The 19,886-nt window shown below is 33.4% G+C and overlaps 1 protein-coding gene across 2 annotated transcripts in view; it reads right to left on the bottom strand.

The window, feature by feature from the left end:
- Nucleotides 1–19,886, bottom strand: part of LOC133610303 (breakpoint cluster region protein-like) — a 115,200-nt gene that overhangs the window by 64,895 nt on the left and 30,419 nt on the right. The window lies entirely within an intron of this gene.

Genomic DNA, 19,886 nt, shown 5'->3' with positions numbered 1-19,886 from the left:
CATGATTAATCACATATTGGAATTTGGAGTAATCATGAAAATCACATTTTATAATTTGGATGATTCACAATTAATCCAATATTGAAGTTTGGATTAATCATGATTAATCACATATTGGAATTTAGAATAATCATGAAAATCACATTTTATAATTTGGGTAATTCATGATTAATCACATATTGAGAGTTTGGATTAATCATGATTAATCACATTTTAGAATTGGGATAATTCATGATTGATGACATTTTAAAAATTGGATTCATCATGATTAATCCCCTTTTAGAATTCTGATTTTTTTTTTTATGATAATCACATATTTAAATTTGGAGTAGTCATGATTAATCACATATTGGAAATTGGAATAATCAGGAAAATAAAATTTTCTAATTTAGTTCATTCCTGATTAATCACATATTGGAGTTTAAATAAATATTAGTTAATCAAATTTTGGAATTTGGATTAGTCATGATTAATCACATATTGGAATTTGGAATAATCATGAAAATCACATTTTATAATTTGGATGATTCACAATTAATCCAATATTGAAGTTTGGATTAATCATGATTAATCACATTTTGGAATTTGGAATAACCATGAAAATCACATTTGAAAAATGTAGTTAATTCATGATTAATCACATATTGGAGTTTGAGTAAATAATGATTAATCACATTTTGGAATTTGGATTAGTCATGATTAATAAAAAATAGAAATTTGGAATAATCATGAAAATCACATTTTATAATTTAGATAATTCATGATTAATCACATATTGGAGTTTAAATAAATATTGATTAATCACATTTTGAAATTTGCATTAGTCATGATTAATCACATTTTGGAATTTGGATTAATCATGATTAATCACAGGCGACTACTTGCTACTTCTATTTTGACAGCCCTTTTATACACAAAATATTGTACATTTTGACAGCCCTTTTATAAACATAATATTGTCCATTTTGACAGCCCTTTTATAAACATAATATTGTCCATTTTGACAGCCCTTTTATAAACATAATATTGTCCATTTTGACAGCCCTTTTATAAACATAATATTGTCCATTTTGACAGCCCTTTTATACACATAGTATTGTCCATTTTGACAACCCTTTTATACACATAATATTGTTCATTTTGACAGCCCTTTTATACACATAATATTGTACATTTTGACAGCCCTTTTATACACATAATATTGTCCATTTTGACAGCCCTTTTAAAAACATGATATTGTCCATTTTGACAGCCCTTTTATAAACATAATATTGTACATTTTGACAGCCCTTTTATACACATAATATTGTCCATTTTGACAGCCCTTTTATAAACATAATATTGTCCATTTTAACAGCCCTTTTATAAACATAATATTGTCCATTTTGACAGCCCTTTTATAAACATAATATTGTCCATTTTGACAGCCCTTTTATAAACATAATATTGTACAAATATAGCAATCAGAATGAAGGTTGCCAAACCATTCAAATACTGAACCTTTTTTCATAGCATTTTGTGAAATGCTCAAATTCCACTTTAAAGAACAACCTGCGTAAAAATGTTGTGTTGCAGACCAAAGTCGAAACACACACACACACACACACACACGCACATGCACACACACACACACACACACACACACACTCACACACACATGCAGACATACACATTTCTTGTCTGTTTCCAGTGTAAAAAAACACTCGTGAGAAGAGAAAAGTCCTAATGAGAAGACAGTGACTCCTACTGAGACACCCAAAATACACACAACAATCTTTGTGTGTGTGTGTGTGTGTGTGTGTGTGTGTGTGTGTGTGTGTGTGTGTGTGTGTGTGTGTGTGTGTGTGTGTGTGTGTGTGTGTGTGTGTGACAGACAAGTGACCCAGTGTTTGTACTCCTAACAGTGTTTGAGCACAAGGACCAACACTGACAGAACGTGTAGTCACACACGTTGTACTACTACTACTTTATACTACTTTGTACAACTACTGCTTTGTACTACTTTCTACTACTTTGTACTATTACTACTACTTTGTACTACTTTCTACTACTTTGTACAACTACTACTTTGTACAACTACTACTTTGTACTACTTTGTACAACTACTACGTTGTACTACTTTCTACTACATTGTACTACTTTGTAGCACAACTACTTTCTACTACTTTGTACTACTAATACTACTTTGTACTACTTTCTACTACTTTGTACTACTACTACTTTGTACTACTTTCTACTACTTTGTACAACTACTACTTTGTACAACTACTACTTTGTACTACTTTCTACTACTTTGTACAACTACTACTTTGTACTACTTTCTACTACATTGTACTACTTTGTAGCACAACTACTTTGTACCGGTACTATTTTGTACTACTACTACTTTGTACTACTACTTTGTTCTACTACTTTGTACTACTACTACTTTCTACTACTTTGTACTACTTTCTACAACTTTGTACTACTACTACTTTCTACTACTTTCTACTACTTTGTAGTACTTTCTACAACTACTACTTTCTACTACTACTTTCTACTACTTTGTACTTCTCTCTACTACTTTGAACTACTTTGTACTACTTTGCACTACTACTACTTTGTACTACTTTGTAGTACTACTACTACTACTTTGTACTACTATGTACTACTTTGTACTACTGCTAATGCTATTACTACTTTGTACTACTTTGTACTACTTTGTAGTACTACTACTACTACTTTGTACTACTATGTACTACTTTGTACTACTGCTAATGCTATTACTACTTTGTACTACTTTGTACTACTACTACTACTTTGTACTACTTTGTACTACTTTCTACTACTACTTTGTACTAGTACTACTTTGTACTACTTTCTACTACTACTACTACTTTGTACTACTTTCTACTACTTTGTACTACTACTACTTTGTACTACTTTCTACTACTTTGTACTACTTTCTACAACTACTATTTTCTACTACTTTGTACTTCTCTCTACTACTTTGAACTACTTTGTACTACTTTGCACTACTACTACTTTGTACTACTTTGTAGTACTACTGCTACTACTTTGTACTACTTTCTACTACTTTGTACTACTACTACTTTGTACTACTTTCTACTACTTTGTACTACTACTACTTTGTACTACTTTCTACTACTTTGTACTACTTTCTACAACTACTATTTTCTACTACTTTGTACTTCTCTCTACTACTTTGAACTACTTTGTACTACTTTGCACTACTACTACTTTGTACTACTTTGTAGTACTACTGCTACTACTTTGTACTACTATGTACTTCTTTGTACAACTACTAATGCTATTACTACTTGTACTACTACTACTTTGTACTACTTTCTACTACTACTTTGTACTATCTTTGTACTATTACTACTACTTTGTGCTACTTTCTACTACTACTTTGTACTACTACTACTACTTTGCACTACTTTGTACTACTTTGTACTTCTACTACTTTGTACCACTAATTCTACTTTGTACTACTTTCTACTACTTTCTACAACTACTACTTTCTACTACTTTGTACTTCTCTCTACTACTTTGCACTACTACTACTTTGTACTATTTTGTAATACTACTACTACTACTTTGTACTACTATGTACTACTTTGTACTACTACTAATGCTATTACTACTTTGTACTACTACTACTACTTTGTACTACTACTACTTTGTACTACTTTCTACTACTTTCTACAACTACTATTTTCTACTACTTTGTACTTCTCTCTACTACTTTGAACTACTTTGTACTACTTTGCACTACTACTACTTTGTACTACTTTGTAGTACTACTGCTACTACTTTGTACTACTATGTACTACTTTGTACAACTACTAATGCTATTACTACTTTGTACTACTACTACTTTGTACTACTTTCTACTACGACTTTGTACTATCTTTGTACTATTACTACTACTTTGTGCTACTTTCTACTACTACTTTGTACTACTACTACTACTTTGCACTACTTAGTTCTACTTTGTACTTCTACTACTTTGTACCACTAATACTACTTTGTACTACTTTCTACTACTTTGTACTACTTTCTACAACTACTACTTTCTACTACTTTGTACTTCTCTCTACTACTTTGTACTACTTTGCACTACTACTACTTTGTACTATTTTGTAATACTACTACTACTACTTTGTACTACAATGTACTACTTTGTACTACTACTAATGCTATTACTACTTTGTACTACTACTACTACTTTGTACTACTTTGTACTACTACTTTGTACTACTACTACTTTGTACTACTTTCTACTACTACTACTACTTTCTACTACTTTCTACTACGTTGTACTACTACTACTTTGTACTACTTTCTACTATTTTCTACAACTACTACTTTCTACTACTTTGTACTTCTCTCTACTACTTTGAACTACTTTGTACTACTTTGTAGTACTACTACTACTACTTTGTACTACTATGTACTACTTTGTACTACTACTAATGCTATTACTACTTTGTACTACTACTACTACTACTTTGTACTACTTTCTACTACTACTTTGTACTATCTTTGTACTACTACTACTTTGTACTACTTTCTACTACTACTTTGTACTACTACTACTTTGTACTACTTCGTACTACTTTGTACTACTACTACTTTGTACTACTTTCAACTACTATTTTGTACTACTACTACTTTGTACTATCACTTTGTACTACTACTATTTTGCACCAATACTTTCTACTACTTTCTACCAGTTTGTACTACATTCTACTACTTTGTACTATTACTACTACTACTATGCACTACTTTATACTACATACATTGTGTTGAATGGTTGGAAGTGAAAAGGTAAAAAGTGATTGACAGCAGGAGACATCAAGTTGTGTAACCATCCATGTTAGAGTCAACACAACTCATGTTTAGGGTGTTCACTTCATATTCCTGCCATGACTTTGGAGAATGTTGTCACCACAAACACTCAAGTGTGTGTGTGTGTGTGTGTGTGTGTGTGTGTGTGTGTGTGTGTGTGTGTGTGTGTGTGTGTGTGTGTGTGTGTGTGTGTAATGTGGTGTTAAAGTGACCGCACATCCCCAGCTCACTAAAAAGCGAGCATGAAGACAACAAAAGCAGTGACCACATTTTGGTGACACAACAAAACAATCACAACAACAACAACAACACAATTATGAATAACAAAGTCTGAGTGACGAAAATAAAAATGTTTTCTGCCAAATCAACCACAGCAGCTCTGGCAACAGTTGGCGTGCGTCTCCATGGTAACCACAGGAAGTTGTTTTCCATCAACACTCCTAAAAGGACATGTCAGCAAGGGAAGACCCCAGGAACATGGAGCTCCATCTCTTAAAGGGGAAGCGCACCTTTTGTTAAATGTTATCTAGCAGAAGTGCTTTTCACTAAAATGTCTGCTAACTAGTGAAACGCAATTTCTTACAATTTAGTGCATCATCACAAAAGTCCGATACGCTTTCTCCTTGAATTAAAACAAGTTTTAATTTGATGTCATTTTGTAAGCATGTTTAAAATAAATTACTACTACTAACCAACTAACTAACTAACTTACTACTACTACTACATTACATAATAATAATATGACAGTAATATAATAAACAAGTTTTAATTTGATGTAATTTTGTAAGCATGTTTAAAATAAACTACTACTAACTAACTAACTCACTACTACTACTACAGAATTACATCATAATAATATGACAGTAATTTAATAAACAACTTTTAATTAGATGTAATTTTGTAAGCATGTTTAAAATAAACTATTACTAACTAACTAACCAACTAGCTAACTAACTAACTAACTCACTCACTCACTAACTCACTACTACTACTACTACAGTATTACATCGTAATAATAATATGACAGTAATTTAATAAACAACTTTTAATTAGATGTAATTTTGTAAGCATGTTTAAAATAAACTACTACTACTAACTAACTAACTTACTACTAGTATTACATTATTACATCATAATAATAATAATATGACAGTAATATAATAAACACATTTAAATGTAAATAAACTACTACTACTACTAACTAACTAACTAACTAACTTACTACTACTAATACTACTACATTACATACCGTAATAATTATATGACAGTAATATAATAAACAAGTTTTAATTTGATGTCATTTTGTAAGCATGTTTAAAATAAATTACTACTAACTAACTAACTAAGTAACTTACTACTACTACAACATTATTACAAAATAATAATATAATAGTAATATAATAAAAACGTTTTAATTTGATATCATTTTGTAAGCATGTTTAAAATAAACTACTACTATTAACTAAGTAAATACCTAACTTACTACTAATATTACTACTACATTATTACATAATAATAATAATAAGAATAAGAATAAGAATAAGAATAATATGACAGTAATATAATAAACAAGTTTTAATTTGATATCATTTTGTAATCATGTTTAAAATAAAGTACTAATACTAAGTAACTAACTCACTTACTACTACTACTACTACATTATTACATCATCATAATAATCATCATAATAATAATATGACCGTAATATAATAAACAAGTTTTAATTTGATGTAATTTTGTAAGCATGTTTAAAATAAACTACTACTAACTAAATAACCAACCAACTAACTAACTAACTAACCAACCACCTAACTCATTAACCCACTAACTAACTCACTACTACTTCTACTACAGTATTACATCATAATAATAATATGACAATAATTTAATAAACAACTTTTAATTAGCTGTAATTTGTAAGCATGTTTAAAATAAACTACTACTACTAACTAACTAACTTACTACTAGTATTACATTATCATGATAATAATAAGACAGTAATATAATAAACACATTTTAATTTGATGTCATTTTGAAAGCACGTTTAAAATAAACTACTACTACTAACTTACTACTACTACTACTACTACATTACATAATAATAATATGCCAGTAATATAATAAACAAGTTACGTAAAACCACTTAAATGTTATTAATTTGTTACGTAAAAACACTTGAATGTTATTTACTTTGTCACGTAAAAAAGGACAAAGGCGTTAATTAGCCTCCCTTCTCGCGCACGTGAGCGATTAAAAAACGTCTTTCAGTTCCTGGGCGACCACGAGCGCGGCGACCTCGCCACCAAGAAGACGAGCGTGGCCTGCAGGGGATCAGACGGGAGGAAAGTGAAAGCCAACAGCGAGGAGACTAATCGTCTGGTCTGATCAGAGAGGAAATGATTAATAAGAAAGAGACGCCAGGGAGCAAAATGGAAGAAAGAGAAGAGAGAGACTCTCATCATGGCCGCCATAAATCTGCTCTCAGACGCACATTGGTCATCCTAACACACACACACACACACACACACACAAACACACACACACACACACACACACACACACACACACACACACACACACACACACACACACACATTCCAAAGAATCCAAAAAACGGGGCTTTATTGAACGCATCAGTCGAGACTCATTTTTGGTTTTATTCTCCTCATCTTTAGTATTCTTCTCATTTTTGGTCTTCTTCTCATCTTTGACCTTTTTCTCATCTTTAGTCTTCTTTGTCTCATTTTTGACCATCTTCTTCTCATCTTTGATCTTCTTCTCATATTTGACCATCTTCTTCTCATCTTTGACCATCTTCTTCTCATCTTTGACCATCTTCTTCTCATCTTTGACCATCTTCTTCTCATCTTTGACCATCTTCTTCTCATCTTTGACCATCTTCTTCTCATCTTTGACCATCTTCTTCTCATCTTTGGTCTTCTTCTCATCTTTGACCATCTTCTTCTCATCTTTGACCATCTTCTTCTCATCTTTGACCATCTTCTTCTCATCTTTGACCATCTTCTTCTCATCTTCGACCATCTTCTTCTCATCTTTGACCATCTTCTTCTCATCTTTGACCATCTTCTTCTCATCTTTGACCATCTTCTTCTCATCTTTGACCATCTTCTTCTCATCTTTGACCATCTTCTTCTCATATTTGGTCTTCTTCTTCTCATCTTTGACCATCTTCTTCTCATCTTTGACCATCTTCTTCTCATCATTGGTCTTCTTCTCATCTTTGACCATCTTCTTCTCATCTTTGACCATCTTCTTCTCATCTTTGACCATCTTCTTCTCATCTTTGACCATCTTCTTCTCATATTTGGTCTTCTTCTTCTCATCTTTGGCCTTCTTCTTCCAATTTTTGGTCTTCTTCGTCTCAGTTTTGGCTTTCTTTTCATCTTTGGTATTCTTCTTCTTATATTTGGTCTTCTTCTTCTCATCTTTGATTTTATTATCCTCATCTTCGACCTTCTTCTCATCTTTGGTCTTCTTCTTCTTGTCTTTGGTCTTCTTCTTCTCATTTTTGGTATCCATCTCATCTTTGACCATCTTCTTCTCATCGATGGTCTTCTTCTTCTCATCTTTGGTCTTCTTCTCATTTTTGGTCTTCTTCTCATCTTTGACCATCTTCTTTTCATCGTTGACCATTTTCTTCTCATCTTTAACCATCTTCTTCTCATCTTTGACCATTTTCTTCTCATCTTTGACCATTTTCTTCTCATCTTTGACCATCTTCTTCTCATCTTTGACCATCTTCTTCTCATCTTTGGTCTTCTTCTCATCTTTGACCATCTTCTTCTCATCTTTGACCATCTTCTTCTCATCTTTGGTCTTCTTCTTCTCATCTTTGGTCTTCTTCTTCTCATCTTTGACCATCTTCTTCTCATCTTTGGTCTTCTTCTTCTCATCTTTGACCATCTTCTTCTCATCTTTGACCATCTTCTTCTCATCTTTGGTCTTCTTCTTCTCATCTTTGGTCTTCTTCTTCTCATCTTTGACCATCTTCTTCTCATCTTTGACCATCTTCTTCTCATCTTTGGCCTTCTCCTTCTCATCTTTGGCCTTCTTCTTCTCATCTTTGACCATCTTCTTCTCATCTTTGGCCTTCTTCTTCTCATCTTTGGTCTTCTTCTTCTCATCTTTGGCCTTCTTCTTCTCATTTTTGGTCTTTTTCTTCTCATTTTTAACTAGCTTCTTCTCATCTTCGGCCTTCTTCTTCCCATCTTTGGTTTCTTCTCATCTTTGGTATCCTTATTCTCATCTTTGGTTTTCTTCTCCTCATCTTTGGTTTTCTTCTTCTCAACTTCGACCTTCTTCTCATCTTTTGGTCTTCTTCTTCTCATCTTTGGTCAGCTTTTTTTTTTTAGAGAAAAAGCGCTATATAAATATAATTTACTCCACTTCACTTCACTACTTCTCATTTTTGGTCTTCTTCTAATTTTTGGTCTTTTTCTTCCCATCTTTGACCATCTTCTTCTCATCTTTGACCTTCTCATCTTTGGTTTTATTCTCCTCATCTTTGGTTTTCTAGCTCTCATCCTTGGCCTTCTTCTTCTTCTCATCTTTGGTCTTCTTCTCATATTTGATCTTCATCTTCTCATCTTTGGCCTTCTTCTTTTCATCTTTGGTCATCTTCTTCTTCTCATCATTGGTCTGCTTCTCATCTTTGGCCTTTTTCTCATCTTTGGTCTTCTTCTTCTCATTTTTGGTCTTTTTCTTCTCATCTTTGACCTTTTTCTTCACATCTTTGGCCTTTGTCTTCTCATCTTCGGCCTTCTTCTTCCCATCTTTGGTCTTCTTATTTTCATTTTTGGCCTTCTTATTTTCATTTTTGGCCTTCTCATCTTCAGTCTTTTTCTCATCTTTGGTTTTATTCTCCTCATCTATGGTTTTCTTCCTCTTATCATTGGCCTTCTTCTTCTCATCTTTGGCCTTCTTCTTCTTCTCATTTTTGGCCTTCTTCTTCTCATATTTGGTCTTCATCTTCTCATTTTTGGCCTTCTTCTTCTTATATTTGGTCTTCATCTTCTCATATTTGGTCTTCATCTTCTCATATTTGGTCTTCATCTTCTCATCTTTGGTCTTCTTCTTCTCATTTTTGGTCTTTTTCTTCTCATCTTTGACCTTTTTCTTCTCATCTTTGGCCTTTGTCTTCTCATCAATGGCCTTCTTCTTCCCATCTTTGGTCGTCTTATTTTCATTTTTGGCCTTCTTCTTCTCATATCTGGTCTTCATCTTCTCATTTTTGGCCTTTTTCTTCTCATATTTGGTCTTCATCTTCTCATATTTGGTCTTCATCTTCTCATCTTTGACCTTTTTCTTCTCATCTTTGGCCTTTGTCTTCTCATCAATGGCCTTCTTCTTCTCATCTTTGACCTTCTCATCATTGGCCTTCTTCTTGCATCATCCTGTTTTCTTTCTGCCATCTTCAGTCAAAGTCACGTCTGTGTTCAGCAGGGGCCGATATGGCGTTTTGCTCTCCTCCACCTCTGACGCGTGGCGACCAGCGTGGCGGTGAGGAGCGAGGCTGGTGTGTGCTCTCCTGACGTTAACGAGACTGAAGCTGCCACTTCCATCTTCATGGATGCAGGAACACCCTCCCACTGACACCCTCCCACTGACACCCTCCCACTCTGTGCCTTTCAAACGTGCCGGCTAAAAATAGCCAGGATGATCTGATGAGCGTCACGCTAATGACATGTTCCCACGTCCGCCATCTTTCATGGTGCTGTATGCACGTGTGTGTGTGTTTAAGTGTGTGTGTGTGTGTGTGTGGGGGGGGGGGGGGGTGTTCTTAGTGGACATTAAAGGGGAACTGTACTTATTTGTAATGTTGCTTGGAAGACAAGAACACAAATGTTTTTCTTTCTTATGCATTCCAAATCGTAAAAAAAAAACATGTTTTCCCTTTCCCAGAATTCCTGGTTTTGGCAGACATTGTACAGTAAGTGATTGTTTTATTATGTTTGTAGATCTTGTTTAGCACTTAGCAATACTGCTACATGATGCTTGGTGTTTGACTAAACGATGATGAATTGCTGATGTAAAGGGGAAGATATAAACATCCCATCAGTCTTTATCCCAGTGAGAGCAGACATGGTACAGTAAGTGATTGTTTTATTATGTTTGTATATCTTGTTTAGCACTGAGCAATACTGCTATATTATACTTAGTGTTTGACTAAAGCTACATCTGTTTAGTTTCTAAAACTTGTAGATCATCCTCCTTATATTCAGGCTCAAAAATAGAAGTTTCTGGATCGTCGTTTGTCCCAAAGTAGTCTTTGTTGTCTCTCATCACGTCTGACATGATTAGTAGTCTTGTTGTTGTTGAAGGGAAAGTGAACGTTGTGAAATGAACACACTTAAAATGATGAAAATGTGTAAATATTACATGTTATTCTGAATGTTACTAGATACTACATATATACTTACAGCGTGTATATAAAACCTTGATGGGTTTTTTTTAGAGCGCTTTATAGGCGGAATAGAACAACACCCGTTACTTCCATTGTTAGCTGACTTTTGCTAGCATTTATTTACGATGTAGAATGCATAAGTTAAAAAAAATATAGCAACTAGCAATACCGCTACATGATGCTTAAGTTTTTGACTAAAGCTGTATCTGTTTAGAACACCGCTTATAAAAGATCCTCCTCCTTATATTCAGGATCCAAAATAGAAGTTTCTGGATCATCATTTGTCCCAAAGTAGTCTTTGTTGTCTTTCATCAAGCCTGACATGGTTGTTTGAAGGAAATACACTTAATAAACACACTTAAAATGATGAAAATATGTAAATATTACATGTTATTATGAATGTTACTAGATACTACATATATACTTACAGCGTGTATATAAAACCTTGATGGAGGTTTTTTTAGAGCACTTTGTAGGCGGAATAGAACAACGCACATTACTTCCATTGTTAGCTGACTTTTGCTAGCATTTATTTACGATTTAGAATGCATAAGTAAAAAAATATATATATAGCAATTAGCAATACTGCTACATGATGCTTAAGTGTTTGACTAAAGCTGCGTCTGTTTAGCACACCACTTCTAAAAGATCCTCCTCCTTACATTCAGAATCAAAAATATAAGTTTCTGGATCATCATTTGTCCCAAAGTAGTCTTTGTTGTCTCTCATCACGCCTGACATGATTAGTAGTCTTGTTGTTTGAAGGAAATACACTTAATAAACACACTTAAAAAAATGATGAAAATATGTAACTATTACATGTTATTATGAATGTTACTAGATACTACATATATACTTACAGCGTGTATATAAAACCTTGATGGAGCAGACACACACCATGCACGTCTGTGTAGGTGAAGACACATTATTCCACACATCTTCTCATCCCAAGACTCAAATATTATATTTCTATTCAAACCATAAAAAAATTCCAGGTTTTCCTGGACATTTTTCCCCCTTGAAAATGAATGGGACAATTTTTGAACTTGCACATTTCCCACATTTCTCACCCGATTCCAACCGTCCCACCATCCACACACCTTGGGAAATCAAACTACCATTTTTGAAGTCCAAAAAAATTCCAGGAATTCCCGGAATTTCCAAAACCCTATTTTCAACTCCTCCTGGAAAGTTTTCACAGTTCAACCGTTTTTGACCATTCCACCATCAAAACAGTCCTCTTAGTTAGGACAAGAAAAGTTACCATTTTTCCCCCCGGTTTTCCCTAAATTCCAGGAGTTCCGAAATACCCATTTTCAATTCAAACTGTTACTATGTCAACATTTTTCAACCGATCCGAAAAATTCCAACACCCACCCATTCATATCATTTAGGACAATTGTGCTAGTATCAATATTTTCATAAATTCTCGGTTTTCCCTAAATTCCCAAATTTCCAGGAAAATCCCATTCAAATGAATGGACGTATTCATAGTTCTACAATGTCTTACATTTTAAAAATTATGTAATTTTTTACCCAATTCCAATCTTTCAACCACCCACCCACACTACTCTTCCCATATATCGAACGTAAAACATGTTTTCCCTTTCCCAGAATTTCTGGGTCTCTGCTCACAGGTGAATAAAAGCACTTCAAAGTGGTCATCAGGCGTCAGTCCATACACGTATTGAACAGTGTGGGAGAAAGGAGACATCCCTGAGGGGCCCACAGCTTAACGAGGAACAGTTCAGAAGCCTCTTTCTCATGTGCAGATATCGCACAAATAGACGTATTCATTTGTGTCACACAGCCTGCAATCACATCATTTAGTTTGTTTTTATGAGAGGGGGCTTCCCTACTTTTCTTTCGTCTTTTCCCCATTTGTTGCATTTTTCTTGTTTTTTCGCTTCAATATTTCCAATTTTCTGCCATGTTTTCCCTTTATTGTTTTCCCTCTTTTTTTTTGCTGTTTTTAAAAAATGTTGCCATTTTTTCCTTCAACTTTTTTACTTTTTTGCCACTTTTTCCTTCATCTTTTCCCCCAATTGTTTGCCTTTTTTTCTCCATTTGTTTTCCTTCATCTTTTTCTCTTCCCCCCTAATTTTTACACTTTTTTGCCATTTTTTCCTTCATCTTTTCCCCCAATTGAATGCCTTTTTTTCTCCATTTGTTTTCCTTCATCTTTTTCCCTTCCACCCTAATTTTTACACTTTTTTGCCATTTTTCCTTCATCTTTCCCCCACAATTTTTTCCCTTTTTTCTCCATTTCTTTCTTTCATCTTTCCCCAATTGTTTCCCTTTTTTCTCTATTTGTTTCCTTCATATTTACCATTTGTCTTCATAAATTCCCATTTTTTCTCTTCATGTTTTCCTGCCTATTTCTCTTAATATTTTTCTCTTTGTTTACCCATTTTTATCCACTTCTTCCTTTATCTTTTCACTCGTCCCTCCCATTTTTCCCAATTGGGTCCATTTTGACATATTTTTTGTCTTCATTTTCTTCCTTTTTTACCCCCAAAATGTTTGCCATTTTCTTTTTTCATCTTTTTTTTCATCCCTAAATGTTTCCCTTTTTTTAATACCATTTTTCTTCATAAATTCCCATTTTTTCTCTTCATGTTTTCCTGCCTTTTTCTCTTAATATTGTTCTCTTTTTTCCCCATTTTTCTCCACTTCTTCCTTTATCTTTTTACTCGTCCCCCCATTTTTCCCAATTAGGTCCATTTTGACATATTTTTTCTTTTCATTTTCTTCCTTTTTTACCCCCAAAATGTTTGCCATTTTCTTTTTTCTTTTTTTTTTTCATCCCTAAATGTTTCCCTTTTTTTTTTATACCATTTTTCTTCATAAATTCCCATTTTTTCTCTTCATGTTTTCCTGCCTTTTTCTCTTAATATTTTTTTCTTTTTTCCCATTTTTCTCCACTTCTTCCTTTATCTTTTTACTCGTCCCCCCATTTTTCCCAATTGGGTCCATTTTTACATATTTGTTCTCTTCATTTCTTTTTTTTTTTTCTCGATTTTTTTTTTTTTTTACATTATTCCTTCATCTATGTCCCTTTTCCACAATTTGTTTTTGAGTCATTTTCCCTTAATTTTTCCCTTTTTTTCTCAAATTTATCCTTCATATCCCCCCATTTTTGCCAATTGGTTCCATTTTTCTCTAATTCATCTCTTCATTTGTTTCAAAATGTTTGTAATTTTCTTCCTTAATCTTCATATATATATATATATATATATATATATATATATATATATATATATATATATATATATATATATATATATATATATATATATATATATATATATATATATACATACTGTACATGTGTGTGTCTCGATTGCTCCTGAAAGGCTTAACAATATGAAAAAGTGAGCACAACAAGAGTGGTGTGGTGGTCCTAAAAGCCCCAGGGGGGACACTTATCAGGGCGACACAGGCGAATTGAGCACAAAGGTTCCAATCTGCCTCATCTCTGGTCCAACACACGTTGTGGCATCATAAACTGCTGCCACTTTCTGCCCGTGCTCTTCTTCGCGACAACAATTAGGAGTTTGCCAAGCAGGCCGTAGAGATTTAGCAAAAGAGCGTCTCCAGGGGAACTGTTGCCGGGGGTTACCAGCGGCAACAAGAAGAGTGTTTCCTTGCTAGCATGCCAGACTTGGTTCACGCGTCAAGAATTTATTTTCTCAAACACGCTGCTTTGGACTATTCAACTGTCATTCGCTTCCCCTAAAGGACACTTATGACATATGTAATCATCCAAATCACAATAAAGACGAACTATATATAAAACAATGTTAAAAATGGATACAAATTGTGTAAAAAAAAACAATGGTAAAATATAAAAAATAATCCAAATCACAATAGAGGCAAACTATATATAAAACACCATTCAAAATGGATACAAATTGTGTAAAAAAACAGAGGTAAAATATTTAAAATAATCCAAATCACAATAGAGACAAACTATAAAACGCCGTTCAAAATGGATAAAAACTGTGTAAAAAAAACAAAGGTATAATATTACAAATAATCCAAATCACAATAAAGACAAACTATATATAAAACACCGTTCAAATTTGGACAAAAACTTTGTAAAAAAACAGGTTAAATATTTAAAATAATCCAAATCACAATAGAGACAAACTTTATATAAAACACTGTTCACAATGGATAAAAACTGTGTACAAAAACAGAGGTAAAATATTTAAAATAATCCAAATCACAATTAGACAAACTATATATAAAACACCGTTCAAAATTGACAAACATTGTGTAAAAACAGAGGTAAAATATTAAAAATAACCCAAATCACAATAGAGACAAACTATATAGAAAACACCGTTAAAAATGGATTAAAAATTGTGTAACAAAACAGAGGTAAAATATTAAAAATAATCCAAATCACAATAGAGACAAACTATATACAAAACACCGTTCAAAATGGATAAAAACTGTGTAAAAAACAGATTTAAAATATTTAAAATAATCCAAATCACAATAAAGACAAACTACTGTTTATATAAAACACTGTTCAAAATGGATAAAAATTGTGTAAAAAAACAGAGGTAAAATATTTAAAATAATCCAAATCACAATATAGACAAACTATATATAAAACATGGTTCAAAATGGATGCAAATTGTGTAAAAAAACAGAGGTAAAACATTTAAAATAATCCAAATCACAATAGAGACAAACTATATGTAAAACACCGTTAAAAATGGATAACAATTGTGTAAAAAAACAGAGGTGAAATATTTAAAAAAAATCAAAATCACAATAGAGACAAACTATATATAAAACACCGTTCAAAATGGATAAAAACTGTGTAAAAAAACAGAGGTGAAATATTTAAAATAATACAAATCACAATAGAGACAAACTATATATAAAACACCGTTAAAAATGGATAAAAAATTGTGTAAAAAAAACAGATGTAAAATATTAAAAAGAATCCAAATCACAATAGAGACAAACTATATACAAAACACCGTTCCAAATGGATAAAAACTGTGTAAAAAACAGAGGTAAAATATTAAAAATAATCCAAATCACAATAGAGACAAACTATATGCAAAACACTGTTCAAAATGGATAACAACTGTGTAAAAAAACAGAGGTGAAATATTTAAAATAATACAAATCACAATAGAGACAAACTATATGTAAAACACCGTTCAAAATGGATAAAAACTGTGTAAAAAAAACAAAGGTATAATATTACAAACAATCCAAATCACAATAAAGACAAAATATATATAAAACACCGTTCAAATTTGGATAAAAACTTTGTAAAAGAACAGAGGTTAAATATTCAAAATAATCCAAATCACAATAGAGACAAACTATACATAAAAAACTGTTCACAATGGATAAAAACTGTGTACAAAAACAGAGGTAAAATATTAAAAATAATCCAAATCACAATTAGACAAACTATATATAAAACACCGTTCAAAATTGACAAACATTGTGTAAAAACAGAGGTAAAATATTAAAAATAACCCAAATCACAATAGAGACAAACTATATAGAAAACACCGTTAAAAATGGATTAAAAATTGTGTAACAAAACAGAGGTAAAATATTAAAAATAATCCAAATCACAATAGAGACAAACTATATACAAAACACCGTTCAAAATGGATAAAAACTGTGTAAAAAACAGATTTAAAATATTTAAAATAATCCAAATCACAATAAAGACAAACTACTGTTTATATAAAACACTGTCAAAATGGATAAAAATTGTGTAAAAAAACAGAGGTAAAATATTTAAAATAATCCAAATCACAATATAGACAAACTATATATAAAACACGGTTCAAAATGGATGCAAATTGTGTAAAAATACAGAGGTAAAACATTTAAAATAATCCAAATCACAATAGAGACAAACTATATGTAAAACACCGTTAAAAATGGATAACAATTGTGTAAAAAAACAGAGGTGAAATATAAAAAAAAAATCAAAATCACAATAGAGACAAACTATATATAAAACACCGTTCAAAATGGATAAAAACTGTGTAAAAAAACCAGAGGTGAAATATTTAAAATAATACAAATCACAATAGAGACAAACTATATATAAAACACCGTTAAAAATGGATAAAAAATTGTGTAAAAAAACCAGATGTAAAATATTAAAAATAATCCAAATCACAATAGAGACAAACTATATACAAAACACCGTTCCAAATGGATAAAAACTGTGTAAAAAACAGAGGTAAAATATTAAAAATAATCCAAATCACAATAGAGACAAACTATATGCAAAACACTGTTCAAAATGGATAACAACTGTGTAAAAAAACAGAGGTGAAATATTTAAAATAATACAAATCACAATAGAGACAAACTATATGTAAAACACCGTTCAAAATGGATAAAAAATTGCGTAAAAAAAAACAGAGGTAGAATATTTAAAATAATCCAAATCCCAATAAAGACTTGTTTGAGAGTTTGAGTTTGGTGCAACAGGCTTCCGTAGCCACTCAGTATTGAATGCAGTGAAGCGGGCCAGATTTGAGCAAAGTCAGCAATCCTAAATTGACCTCCACAGAGTTTGGAGAGTATTTGCCTGTAAGTCACTGACTGGAGGCCATCAATGAGTCGTTGACTGGAGGCCATCAATAAGTCGTTGACTGGAGGCCATCAATAAGTCGTTGACTGGAGGCCATCAATAAAGAAGCTTTATTTCCTGCCTGATTGGAAAGAACTATCTGGCAAAGTAAACAGTTCCATTCAGTTCCAACGTGACAGTTCCAACGTTACTATGTGACAGTTCCAACGTGACAGTTCCAACATGACAGTTCCAATGTGAAAGTTCCAACGTTACAGTTCCAACATTACTATGTGACAGTTCCAACCTTACTACGTGACAGTTCCAACTTTAGAATTCCAACGTTACTTCGTGACAGTTCCAACCTTACTATGTGCCAATTCCATTGTTACTACGTGACAGTTCCAACCTTAATATGTGACAGTTCCAACGTTACCACGTGACAGTTCCAACGTGACAGTTCCAACGTGAAAGTTCCAACATTACTATGTGACAGTTCCAACGTTACTGCGTGACAGCTCCAATGTTAAAATTCCAATGTTACTACGTGACAGTTCCAACCTTACTACGTGACAGTTCCAATGTTACCACGTGACAGTTCCAACGTGACAGTTCCAACGTGACAGTTCCAACGTTACAGTTCCAACGTTACTACGTGCCAATTCCATTGTTACTACGTGACAGTTCCAACGTTACTACGTGACAGCCCCGTTACAGTTCCAACGTTACTACGTGCCAATTCCCTAGTTCCAACGTTACAGTTCCAACATTACTATGTGACAGTTCCAACGTTACTACATGACAGTTCCAACGTGACAGTTCCAACGTGACAGTTCCAGCGTTACTATGTGACAGTTCCAACGTTACTACGTGACAGCTCCAACATTACTACGTGACAGCTCTAACGTTAGAATTCCAACGTTACTACGTGACAGTTCCAACGTGACAATTCTAACGATACTATGTGACAGTTCCAACATTACTACGTGACAGCTCCAACTTTAGAATTCCATTGTTATTACGTGACAGTTCCAACCTTACTACGTGACAGTTCCAACGTTACAGTTCCAATGTTACTACGTGCCAATTCCATAGTTCCAACGTAACAGTTCCTACATTACTACGTGACAGTTCCAACGTTACTATATGACAGTTCCAACGTTACTACGTGAAAGTTCCAACGTTACTACGTGCCAGTTCCAACGCGACAGTTCCAACGTGACAGTTCCAACGTTACTACGTGACAGTTCCAACGTGACTACGTGACAGTTCCAACGTGACAGTTCCAACGTTACTATGTGACAGTTCCAACGTTACTATGTGACAGTTCCAACGTGACAGTTCCAACGTTACTATGTGACAGTTCCAACGTTATTACGTGATAGTTCCAACGTTACTACATGACAGTTCCAATGTTACTATGTGACAGTTCCAACGTTACAGTTCCAACGTGACAGTTCCAACGTTACGACGTGACAGTTCCAACGTTACGACGTGACAGTTCCAACGTTAAGACGTGACAGTTCCAACGTTAAGACATGACAGTTCCAACGTTACGACGTGACAGTTCCAACGTTACGACGTGACAGTTCCAACGTGACAGTTCCAACGTTACTACGTGACAGTTCCAACGTTACTATGTGACAGTTCCAACATGACAGTTCCAACGTTACTATGTGACAGTTCCAACGTTACTATGTGACAGTTTCAACGTTACTACGTGACAGTTCCAACGTGACAGTTCCAACGTCACTATGTGACAGTTCCAACGTGACAGTTCCAAAGCTACTATGTGACAGTTCCAACGAGACAGTTCCAACGTTATTACGTGACAGTTCCAACGTTACTACGTGACAGTTCCAACGTTACTACGTGACAGTTCCAACGTGACTACGTGACAGTTCCAACGTGACAGTTCCAACGTTACTATGTGACAGTTCCAACGTTACTATGTGACAGTTCCAACGTGACAGTTCCAACGTTACTATGTGACAGTTCCAACGTTATTACGTGATAGTTCCAACGTTACTACAT

The sequence above is a fragment of the Nerophis lumbriciformis genome, linkage group LG11 (assembly GCF_033978685.3).
Source record: "Nerophis lumbriciformis linkage group LG11, RoL_Nlum_v2.1, whole genome shotgun sequence".
Classification (NCBI taxonomy): Eukaryota; Metazoa; Chordata; class Actinopteri; order Syngnathiformes; family Syngnathidae; genus Nerophis; species Nerophis lumbriciformis.
This window is presented reverse-complemented; position numbering and strand designations above follow the sequence as displayed.